A 12,373-nucleotide genomic window follows, 5' to 3' on the forward strand; every position below is an offset into this window, starting at 1 on the left:
GCTCCTCCCTGGGCTCAAACCAGCAACACAACGACAACAGCCACCATCGAAGCAGCGATACCCATGCAGAGCAAGGGGAACATCTACTAGAAGGCTCAGAGCGAGTGACGTTTGAAACGCTATTAGCGCAGGCTAACTAGCTAGCCATTTCACTTCGGTCACACCGGCCTCATCTCGGGAGTTGATAGGCTTGAAGTCATAAACAGCGCAATGCTTGATGCACAACGAAGGGCTGCTGGCAAAACGCACAAAAGTGCTGTTTGAATGAATGTTTACGCGCCTGCTTCTGCTTACCACCGCTCAGTCAGATACTTAGATACTTGTATACTTGTATGCTCAGTCAGATTATATGCAATGCAGGACACGCTAGATAATATCTAGTAATGTCATCAACCATGTGTAGTTAACTAGTGGTTATGTTTGATTGTTTTTTATAAGATAAGTTTAATGCTAGCTAGCAGCTTACCTTGGCTTACTGCATTCGCATAACAGGCACTCCTTGTGGAGTGCAACGAGAGAGAGAGGCAGGTCGTTATTGCGTTGGACTAGTTAACTGTAAGGTTTCAAAATTGGATCCCCCGAGCTGACAAGGTGAAAATCTGTCGTTCTGCCCCTGAACAAGGCAGTTAACCCACCGTTCTTCGGCCATCATTGAAAATAAGTGTGTGATAAATGTGTTCTTAACCGACTTGCCTAGTTAATTAAAGGTATAAAAAAATAATAATAATAACAATTTGCAAATCGGCGCCCAAAAGTACCGATTTCCGATTGTTATGAAAACTTGAAATCGGCCCTGATTAATCGGCCTTTCCGATTAATCGGTCGACCTCTAACGCAAACACACATTAACGCAAATCCACTACAGCTCCTGGTCTTTTCCTGGCATCCAAGCATCCCATCACGACACATAATGCAGAAATTAGACATGCAAATGTGTACACAGCATGAAGTGCCTGGGAAGTTCACAGAAATAACCCCTGCCACCAGATGTTTCCCCAGGTATTTAGGGCCACATCCGTATCCGTAATTCTGTCTCGTAAATCATGCGTTGATGTCAATGAGGGATTTCGAGATACACAAACACATTGCAGTCCAAAGTTTTGCCCTTACAGCCTTAAATACGCTTCTAGACTAAAACCCAATCTTTTAACTATCAACTTGGGTATCAAACATCACATGCATCCCCCCCTCCCCCACACACATTCAAGCCCCACAATGAGGCATTATGCCACTTCGGTGGTGAGGCTGTTTGCAAAAGTTTTCTGAGGTCTCCTTGTTCCTTGTTCAATCTCCCATTCCCGTTCCCCCTCACTCTCCCTCCCCAAAGGGTTCAAAATGTCACAAAGTGAATTCAATCAGGCATTGGGGAAGTCCGTGGCTTTGAATGGTGTTTGGAAGGCCAAGTACAAAACCCAGTCTAACCATGTTGGCTCCAAGCACCACACTCAAAGTGGAGCTATTTGCATGCAGATTTTACAATGGTCAATGTACTGCCAAAGCCCTTTCTAAAATGGTCTGAAGGTCTAGCTCATCAGCAAGGGTCCTCATATAGGCCTTAGTGGAAAACAGAAATGGTAAGACATTCTGACATGTACTGTCTGTAATGTCACTGGGGAGAAAGTGGATCAAATTAAAATTAGTGCCATGGTTCTGCAACATCTTACTGTTCAACTTCAACCCAAGTCACTGTACTGAGATTGAATTAACTACTTTACTTTTTCAAATGGTTTATTTTCAAACTGTTATATTGTCAACTAAGAAAACGACTTGACTGGACTTGGAATGGTCCAATAAATGATGCAATAAAAACATAGCCTAATGTCTAGGTCTCTGGAAACATGATCTTATTGACCCATTTGGCAAGCCTAGGAGCTGCATGCAGCATAGAGACTGAACCATTTGAGACTGAACCATTTGCCTTCTTCACAACAGTAGCAAATGAAGCCGCCAGATGTTTTATTTTCATACCTCCAGTAAAAAGACCAGATGTCAGCTTGCCGCAGTTGTCTAAAACCACACTCCAAAACCTGTTTATTAGTCAGTTATTTCCTTTACTGATGCAAATTACACTTATTCACCAACATCTTTACTTCAAGTTTATAAAGGAGGATAGGGACAGCTGTTTTGTGGGAAAACCTTCTCCAGATCCAAGACTTAACAAAAATGGCAATGCGTAAGCTCTGCTCACCTCAAAGTAAAGCTGAGAATCATACTGTATATTTACTGTATATTTAACTAGGCAAGTCGATTAAAAACAAATTGTTATTTTACAATGACAGCCTACCCCGGCCAAACCCTCCCCTAACCCAGACGACAATGGGCCAATTGGGACTCCCGATCACAGCTTGTGATACAGCCCAGGATCGAACCAGGGTCTGTAGTGACACCTCTAGAACTAAGGTGCAGTGCCTTAGACCCCTGCGCCACTCGGGAGCCTTAAAATATATCGAGGCACAATCCCAAATTATCCCTTTAGGTGTTTCAAAAAGTGGCCTTGGGGAAATTGTTAGAAGCAGCTGATTGCACTTTAAGCGGGAATAAACAGCATCTCAAGGCACTAGATTCAATTAGTAAATAGGCTCTCTCCCCCAGACCTTGTTAGAGTTTACATGGGTATTTTTAGCTCATTTATTCTCACACACTGTATATTGTGTTGTAGAGACTCAATCTAATATCCAAGATAGATTCAATTTAATAATGTTTCAGTGCAATGAAAGCCCATTAAGCAGTATGCTCGAGAGGTCGACCGATTAATAGGAATGGCCGATTAATTTGGGCCGGTATTTGGCCAATGTTTTTTTTTTACACCTTTATTTAACTAGGCAAGTCAGTTAAGAACACATTCTTATGTTCAATGACGGCCTAGGAACAGTGGGTTAACTGCCTATTCAGGGGCAGAACGACAGATTTTTACCTTGTCAGCTCCGGGATTCAATCTTGCAACCTTACAGTTAAAGTAAAGTACAATCTTTGCAGGACTGTACCTAACCATAAACACCCATGCCTTTCTTAAAATCAATACACAGAAGTATATATTTTTAAACATGCATGTCAGCTCCGGGATTCAATCTTGCAACCTTACAGTTAAAGTAAAGTACAATCTTTGCAGGACTGTACCTAACCATAAACACCCATGCCTTTCTTAAAATCAATACACAGAAGTATATATTTTTAAACATGCATATTTAGCTAAAAGAAATCCAGGTTAGCAGGCAAAATTAACCAGGTGAAATTTTGTCACTTCTCTTGCGTTCATTGCACGCAGAGTCAGGGTATATGCAACAGTCTGGGCAGCCAGGCTCATTGCGAACTAATTTGCCCGAATTTTACGTAATTATGACATAACATTGAAGGTTGTGCAATGTAACAGCAATATTTAGACTTATGGATGCCACCCGTAAGATAAAATACCAAACAGTTCCGTATTTCACTGAAATAATAAACATTCTGTTTTCGAAATGATAGTTTCCAGATTCTACCATATTAATGACCAAAGGCTCGTATTTCTGTGTGTTATGTTATAATTAAGTCTATGATTTGATAGAGCAGTCTGACTGAGCGGTGGTAGGCAGCAGCAGGCTCATAAGCATTCATTTAAACAGCACTATTGTGTGTTTGACAGCAGCTCTTCACAATGCTTCAAGCATTGCGCTGTTTATGACTTCAAGCCTGTCAACTCCCGAGATTAGGCTGGTGTAACCGATGTGAAATTACTAGCTAGTTAGCAGGGTGCGCGCTAATAGCGTTTCAAACGTCACTCGCTCTGAGACTTGGAGTAGTTGTTCCCCTTGCTCTGCATGGGTAACGCTGCTTCGAGGGTGGCTGTTGTCGATGTGTTCCTGGTTCGAGGCCAGGAGAGGGACGGAAGCTATACTGTTACACTGGCAATACTAAAGTGCCTATGAGAACATCCAATAGTCAAAAGGTATATGAAATACAAATGGTATAGAGAGAAATAGTTCTATAAATACTATAACTATAACTACAACCTAAAACCTCTTACCTTGGAATACTGAAGTCTCATGTTAAAAAGAACCACCAGCTTTCATATGTTGTCATGTCTTGAGCAAGGAATTTAAAAGGTAGCTTTTTTACATGGCACATATTGCACTTTTACTTTCTTCTCCAACACTTTGTTTTTGCATTATTTAAACCAAATTGAACATGTTTCATTATTTATTTGAGGCTAAATAGATTTTTATTGATGTATTATATTAAGTTAAAATAAGTGTTTATTCAGTATTGTTGTAATTGTCATTATTACAAATATTTTTTTTTTTAAATCAGCCGATTAATCGGTATCAGCTTTTTTGGTCCTCCAATAATCGATATCGGTGTTGAAAAATCATCATCGGTCGACCTCTAGTATGCTCCTACTCATATCAATAAAATCTTCTCTCTAGGACAACCAGTCCTTTTTAGGATGGTGTGTCAATCTCCAAGTTGGCCAAATAAGGCCGCATTTATTGTAGCTGGGGATTTTAACAAAGCAAATATGAGGAAAATGCTACCGAAGTTCTATCAACACATTGACTGTAGTACTCGCGCTGGGAAAACACTCGGCCACTGCTATTCTCTCTTCCGGGATGCCTACAAGGCCCTTCCCCGCCCTCCCTTCGGCAAATCAGATCACGGCTCCATTTTGCACCTCCCTTCCTATAGGCAGAAACTCAAACAGGAAGTACCCGTGCTAAGGTCTATTCAACGCTGGTTTGACCAAACGTAATCCATGCGTCAAGATTGTTTTGATCACGCAGACTGGGATATGTATCGGGTAGCCTCGGAGAATAACAATGATGTATACACGGACAAGGAGACTGAGTTCATCAGGAAGTGTATAGGAGATGTTGATATTGTTCCCACCGTGACTATTAAAACATATCTAAATCAGAAACCGTGGACAGATGGCAGCATTTGCGCTAAACTGAAAGCACCGACCACCGTATTTAACCATGGCAAGGTGACTTGGAATATGGTTGAATATTCCTTCTGTAAGGCAATCAAACAGTACAGTCAGTACAGAGACAAAGTGGAGTCGCAATTCAACGGCTCAGACACGAGATGTCCAGTTGTCGGAAGTTTATATACACTTAGGTTAATTATGTGGATATATTAAAGCAACATCTCAAGACATCAGGCAGGAAGTTAAAGCTTAGTCGCAAATGGGTCTTCCAAATGGACAATGACCCCAAGCATACTTCCAAAGTTGTGCAAAATGCCTTAAGGACAAGAAAGACAAGGTATTGGAATGGCCATCACAAAGCCCTGAAGTCAATCCTATAGAAAATTTGTGGGCAGAACTGAAAAAGCATGTGTGAGCAAAGAGGCCGACAAACCTGACTCAGAAATACTTATTTTCCACCTTAATTTGCAAATGAATTCATTTAAAATATCCTACAATGTGATTTTCTGGATTTTTTTCCCTCATTTTGTCTGTCATAGTTGAAGTGTACCTATGATGAAAATTACAGGCCTCTCTCATCTTTTTAAGTGGGAGAACTTGCACAATTGGTGGCTGATACAATACTTTTTTGCCCCACTGTATGTACACTTCTGACCCACTGGGAATGTGATGAAAGAAATAAAAGCTGAAATAAATCATTCTGTATACTATTATTCTGACATTTCACATTCTTAAAATAAAGTGGTGATCCGAACTGACCTAAAACAGGGAATTTTTAATAGGATTACATGTCAGGAATTGTGAAATACTGAGTTTAAATGTATTTGGCTAAGGTGTGTGTAAACTTCCGACTTCAACTGTATGTGGCAGGGTCTACAGACAATCACGGATAACAAAGGGAAAACCAGCCATGTCGCGGACGACGACGTCTTGCTCCCGGATAAGCTAAACACCTTCTTCGCCAGGTTTGAGAATAACACAGTGCCATCAACGCGGCTCCGTAGCACTCACTTCTGTCATCATGAAGTGCTTTGAGAAGCTAGTTAAGGATCATATCACCTCTGCCTTACCTGACACCCTAGACCCACTTCAATTTGCCTACTGCCCCAATAGATCCACAGACTGTGCAATCGTCATTGCACTGCACACTGCCCTATCCCATCTGGACAAGAGGAATACCTATGTAAGAATACTGTTCATTAACTATAGTACCCTGCAAGCTCATCATCAAGATCGGGGCCCTGGAGACCCCTCCTGTACTACATGTTCACCCATGACTGCGTGGCCACACACACCTCCAACTCAATCATCAACTTTGCAGACGACACAACCATAGTAGGCCTGATTACTAACAATGATGAGACAGCCCACAGGGAGGAGGTGAGGGGACTGGCAGAGTGTGCCAGGAAAATAACCTCACCCTCAACGTCAACAAAATGAAGGAGATGATCGTGGACTTCAGGAAAAACCAGTGGGAGCATGCCCCTATCCACATTGACGGGACCGCAGTGGAGAAGGCATACACACCACTGACAGTCTGAAATGGTCCACCCACACAAATAGTGTGGTGAAGACAACGCCACCACCCGCAACCGCAGGGCTTTCCAGAGGGTTGTGCGGTCTGCCCAATGCATCACCGGGGCCACACTGCCTGCCCTCCAGGACACATACAGCACCTGATGTCACAGGAAGAAAAAAAAAGATCATCAAGGACATCAACCACCCGAGCCACGGCCTGTTCACCCCACTATCATTCAGAAGACGAGGTCAGTACAGGTGCATCAAAGCTGGGACCAAGAGACTGATAAACAGCTTCTATCTCAAGGCCATCAGACTGTTAAATAGCCATCACTAGCCGCCTACCATCGGTTATACAACCCTGCACCCTCTTAATTCCATTATTTTCCTTTGAGATGTGTGTGCATTGTTGTGAATTGTTAGATATTACTACACTGTTGAAGCTAGGAAAATAAGCATTTCGCTACACCCGCAATAACATCTGCTAAATACAGTTGAAGTCGGAAGTTAACATACACTTAGGTTGGATTCATTAAAACTCGTTTTTCAACCACTCCACAAATTTCTTGTTAAAAAACTAAAGCAAGTCATTTAGGAAATCTACTTTGTGCATGACACAAGTAATTTTTCCAACAATTGTTTACAGACAGATTATTTCACTTATAATTCACTTCATCACAATTCCAGTGGGTCAGAAGTTTACGTAAATCATTCTCTCTACTATTATTCTGACATTTCACATCCTTAAAATAAAGTGGTGATCCCAATTGACCTAAGACAGGGAATTTTTAATAGGATTAAATGTCAGGAATTGTGAAATACTGTGTTTAAATGTATTTGGCTAACGTGTATGCAAACTTCCGACTTCAACTGTATGTGTTTGTGACCAATAACATTTTATTTTATTTGAATGATAACTCCTCCAATGTCAGAAACATCCAAGTAGAGGCCTTCTTTGCGGAATATTGGAGCCATTTGCATCATCAACAATAAACAATATGGCTGCTGTAGTGAATGATATCACTTTAGTGGTGTGGGGGCTGTGCTTTGGCAAAGTGGGTGGGGTTATATCCTGCCTGTTTGGCCCTGTCCGGGGGCATCGTCAGAGAGGGCCACAGTGTCTCCCGACCGCTCCTGTCTCAGCCTCCAGTATTTATGCTGCAATAGTTTGTGTCGGGGGCTAGGGTCAGTCTGTTAAAACTGGAGTATTTCTCCTGTCTCATCCGGTGTTCTGTGTGAATTTAAGTATGCTCCCTCTAATTTTCTCTTTTTTTCCTCTCTCTCTTTCTCTCAGAGGACCTGAGACCTAGGACCATGCCTCAGGACTACCTGGCCTGATGACTCCTTGCTGTCCCCAGTCCACCTGGTCATGCTGCTGCTCCAGTTTCAACTGTTCTACCTGCGGCTATGGAACCCTGACCTGTTACTGGACGCGCTACCTTGTCCCGGACCTGCTGTTTTGGACCCTCTCTCTACCACAAATGCTGTCTCTAACGTTGAATGATCGGCTTTGAAAATCCAACTGACATTTACTCCTGAGGTGCTGACCTGTTGCACCCTCTACAACCACTGTGATTAATATTATCTGACCCTGCAGGTCATCTATGAACATTTGAACATCTTGGCCATGTTCTGTTATAATCTCCACCCTGCATAGCCAGAAGAGGACTGGCCACCCCTCTGAGCCTGGTTCCTCTCTAGGTTTCTTCCTAGGGTTCTGGCCTTTCACCGTGCTTCTACATCTGCATTGCTTGCTGTTTGGGGTTTTAGGTTGGGTTTCTGTACAGCACTTTGTGACATCGGCTGATGTAAAAAGGACTTTGTAAATATATTTGATTGATTCATTGATAGAGATGCAATATAAAGACCTCTCTATGGCAGATGGAGCCAACTTAACCATGGGGATGCAGACATCAAATCCACTGAAGGCCTTGATCAAAGGAGATGATTGTACAACTAGTGTTCAGGGAACGGTCAAACCTCAAGTGGCCTTGAATGAATAAGTCAATAATCTAACTCAATCAAACAATGAACAAATCTCTCTGCAGATTGGATATTCAAGGTGAATGAAAGGTAAAGGGAACAGGCAGAGAAGAAAACGAAACATAGTAAATTTACTATGATGGCATCAAGGTTTTGGAATATAGACCGATATATTACAGAATGTAATATATATTTTCTTGTTTTGTTAGATGCTGAGAACGTCCTCAGCATCAGACAGTTTCACTGCCCCCACAACACCCGTCACTACATTATGGTGGTTCTATTTTTGAAGACAGACACTGTAAGTCATACTCAAGTGTACAGTTGCAGGAACCCGACCATATCCCCCCTGTGAGCTCAATGTTGTTGAAAGCTTAACATGTTACCGTCCAACACGCTTAATTGTTGTGATTTGCTACAATGAATCTCAAGACATATATAGCAGAACAAGACATCAGTCACTGCTCCTCAAACGGGTTGACAACAGCCATGAGCAAGTGCTTTAGCTACTGTCAATCTGAGAAAGGCAATTTCATCTCCTATTAAAGCCTTTAAACCCACTTTTTAGTTTTTTTCCCACATTGCGTTTTGGTAAAAAATCTAACTGAATACAAATGTGTCAACTGCCAACTTTTTACCATTAATATTTTATTGGATAGGAGGATGTTCACATTGTTATGAAGCCGTTTCATATGGATACTTACTTACAACAAGAAAGGTTAAATATGACGTTTTACTAAAACTTTGGGGTTGTTCAAATAGATCTCAGGAGGAAATATTGTTTTCAATAACAGTTTGAAAAGCATTGCATTGATGGTGTGAAAATGCGGAGGCAGTGAATTCATGCTTAAACATAAATAATCACACTCAAAAACTTAACATAAAACTGTTTGCCTTTTCTAAGAGACAACAGAAAAAAAGCCACTTATTTTTTAACTATGGAGGCTACTGTCTAAGGGCACAACAAGTCAATGCAATTATCCTATGTACAATAGAGGCCTCTTGTTTGGACAGATATTTGCTGCTCAAATATGATTAATTCTGTTTTACATCCAACCTTAGCTTAGATAATTTCTTTCCCACGTAACCAGTGAAAGGTTTAATTGTGTTTATCTGTATATTGTTGTAGAAATTATCTAGCCTGTATCAATGGTTTATGTTCCATTAAAATATAAACAAACAGATTTAGAAATGTACATCATGAACCAGTATGTTCTTGTAGATGCACAACATTTTGTCATCTTACAATTAACATCCACATTTCAAAGAAAGCCAGATGGTTCACAACATGTGAATTCAGGATGAAAGCATATGGACGTTACAAAACAATGATTTAATGAATTCGAGCTGGCAATAAGACAGTTTATAGCATAGAATCACATGACAGACAACATGGGGATGGTTAGCAGTCAAGTGGATGAATTACAGTCTGGACAAGCCATGTCTGGAGCACAACTCACCCCACAATAGGAGAATCAATTGTGATCACAACAAGCCAATTCCACGAAGCTGTGATTCATTTAGTAATCCCCATATCACAATGTGATTATGTGTGTTATTATGAAGCAAGACACAACTTTCTTGTCCTCCACAGAGTGAATACAATTGACAGCACCACAGATTGTTGCCCTAATGGGGGATGTGCAGAGAGGTGGGGGGGGGGGGGGGGGATTTCACTGACAATGGAGTATTTTCATACCATGTCATGTCTTTCAGTTTGTTTGATGATGACGACTTTGTTTAGCTACAACTCCAAATATTTTTTGCTTGGGGTAAAAAAGTTCTTTTTTTACTTCCTGGGTGGATTATAATCTTGAATGTACGTGTCTAAATCTAATGTCACCAATCAACAGACATCCAACCTCATGTAATACCTTTATAACGCCATTCTATGCGTTCAGTAGCCTATACATCGATGAAGTACTACTTTAACAGTTATCTTGCATGGGGTGTGTAAATTTCTCTCTCTTCTCAAGACTAAACTCACTCTAAAAATGTTTAATTAATTTGAATTAAATTCAAACAGATGTTCTTGGACTAGCCCAGTTTTGTTCAAATGGGGGTCTTTGTGGACCTGACGATACTGTCTTTATGCACACAGGATATTACTTGTGGCTTTTCATGTGCTGTCTCTGAGCAGTAAACTAAATAAATGCTAAATAAATAAATGTTATGGACAATTTATTCGTATATAACGTTACTAGATTGGTTATACACAAATATAACCGTACAGTTTATGTTTTAAACTATGGCAGATGGTTCGCTACAGACTTTTCAGAATACAGTTGGTTACGGAACAAATGTATCGTAGGCATATGATGGGCTTCGTACGGGTCGGTAACATTCACAACTATCTGAGCACTATTTTCAATGCACTAAATAAGAAGCGCACACAATATGTTATGTAGGTCTACGTAAAAAGGAAACGAGATAGAAATCAATCAAGGCATGGTCCATACAGCTGATAGAGCGGCAACTTTACCTGTACTCTTTGCTTTTACGCAAATGTTGAGCCCATTTGATAGGCTACCGTTCGAGGAATATGTAGTGCATGCAATAATGTATCATTGAAATGTGTTTGTCTTACCTTTCAGACTTCCTAAGGCTTTCTTTTAACTTTCACTATAATTTCTCCGAGCATTCTTGGTAATAAAGTTAGGCTGGAAAAACATGCCACCCCTTGCGCTTTCCCACTCTTCAACAGGTTTATGAGTCAATGATAGACAGGCGAATCAACCAATCCGTGCAAGGGGATGTGTGCCCAATAGAAGTAGTAGGGGACAGAAACGGTGGAAAGTACTTTAAACCTCAGCGGAAGTGACTGATGCATTATGATGTTTTAGACATAATATAAATACTTTTTAATATGTTTCGAAATTAAAACCAACTTTGCATATTTATCACAATATCTAAAAAATAAGTTTGTGGCCAAAATTATTGAGTCATGATTGAGCAAAACATTTTTTGTCATGTTGTAGTTGGCCTAGACAAGTGCCATTTGTCAATGGGGAAATTTTGTTGCAGTGTCATGTACACTTTAAACGTGTACATGACACTGCAACAAAATTTCCCCTTGGGGATAATAAATTCAGTAAGTAATGATAAATAAGTTATTGTTTTACCAACAGATGTTTCTAAATTTTATAAAAATGGCGAAAGTTTCACTACTGCTCTAATTCATAAATGTAGTCTCTGAAGCGTAAAATATACTTTATTTATTTGAACAAAGATATGTTCATGTTTGCCTTCAAGCTATTTAGTGCATAGTGGAATGTTTTGGAATTAAGTTAGCTTGTGATAACTGTATGAAAATAATTATGAAGAATATAGTTATCTGGTCAAATACCAATGTAAATCAGAACACATTGGAAAGCCTGCATAGGAAAGGATATTGCCTTGATTTGCCATGAAAAGGATGTCAGTGACGTTTAATATGTTCTGCTCAATAGCATTATCTATTTAGAACGATCATGCCTTCATAATGAAAAATAATACACTGAACAGTAAGGTTTTGTTGCTATGAATTACTTTTGCATGATGTTTTTATTCTATGTGATTCAATTGTGTTAACTTCAAAGCATTCATAGGATGTCTGCTCTATTGCAAGTCATTTTGAGGTGACTTTAATAGGACATTGAATCAGAATCAGGAAACATTACAGCCATGCAACAAACAATACTAGGAATTTATCTTTGTGTGTTGGCTCAGAACAAAAAAAAAATCATCAGATCAACATCAATACAGATATACAATATAACACTGTAGAAACCACCATTTACACAATACATTCACAGGAATGTCCCCAATGTGAGGTAATGTAATGAGGTAAGTGATGCTTGTGTGTGTGGAAAGCGCATGGAGGGCAGGAGTGTTTTGGATAAAAGCAATTGAAATACTTCCCACTTGAGAATGCAAAGATGTTGGATGGGGAAAGTCACCTTAATATTTACCATTCCTACAATGCCTGGA

At 40.2% G+C, this 12,373-nt stretch overlaps 1 protein-coding gene across 2 annotated transcripts in view; it reads right to left on the minus strand.

Annotated features, from left to right (window-relative positions):
* The window catches only part of LOC135524625 (KN motif and ankyrin repeat domain-containing protein 3-like), a 34,367-nt gene extending 23,205 nt beyond the window's left edge, over window positions 1-11,162 (minus strand). Inside the window, exon 1 of one of the 2 annotated variants that reach the window (XM_064952332.1) lies at window positions 10,992-11,162. The gene's annotated coding sequence lies outside the window, so the exon portion shown is untranslated. Of the gene's footprint in view, window positions 1-9,864; window positions 10,005-10,991 lie in introns of those variants that run through there. The other variant, XM_064952334.1, reaches the window with a different exon arrangement.
* Window positions 11,163-12,373: the final 1,211 nt, after the last annotated feature.

This window comes from Oncorhynchus masou, chromosome 31 (assembly GCF_036934945.1).
Source record: "Oncorhynchus masou masou isolate Uvic2021 chromosome 31, UVic_Omas_1.1, whole genome shotgun sequence".
Lineage (NCBI taxonomy): Eukaryota > Metazoa > Chordata > Actinopteri > Salmoniformes > Salmonidae > Oncorhynchus > Oncorhynchus masou.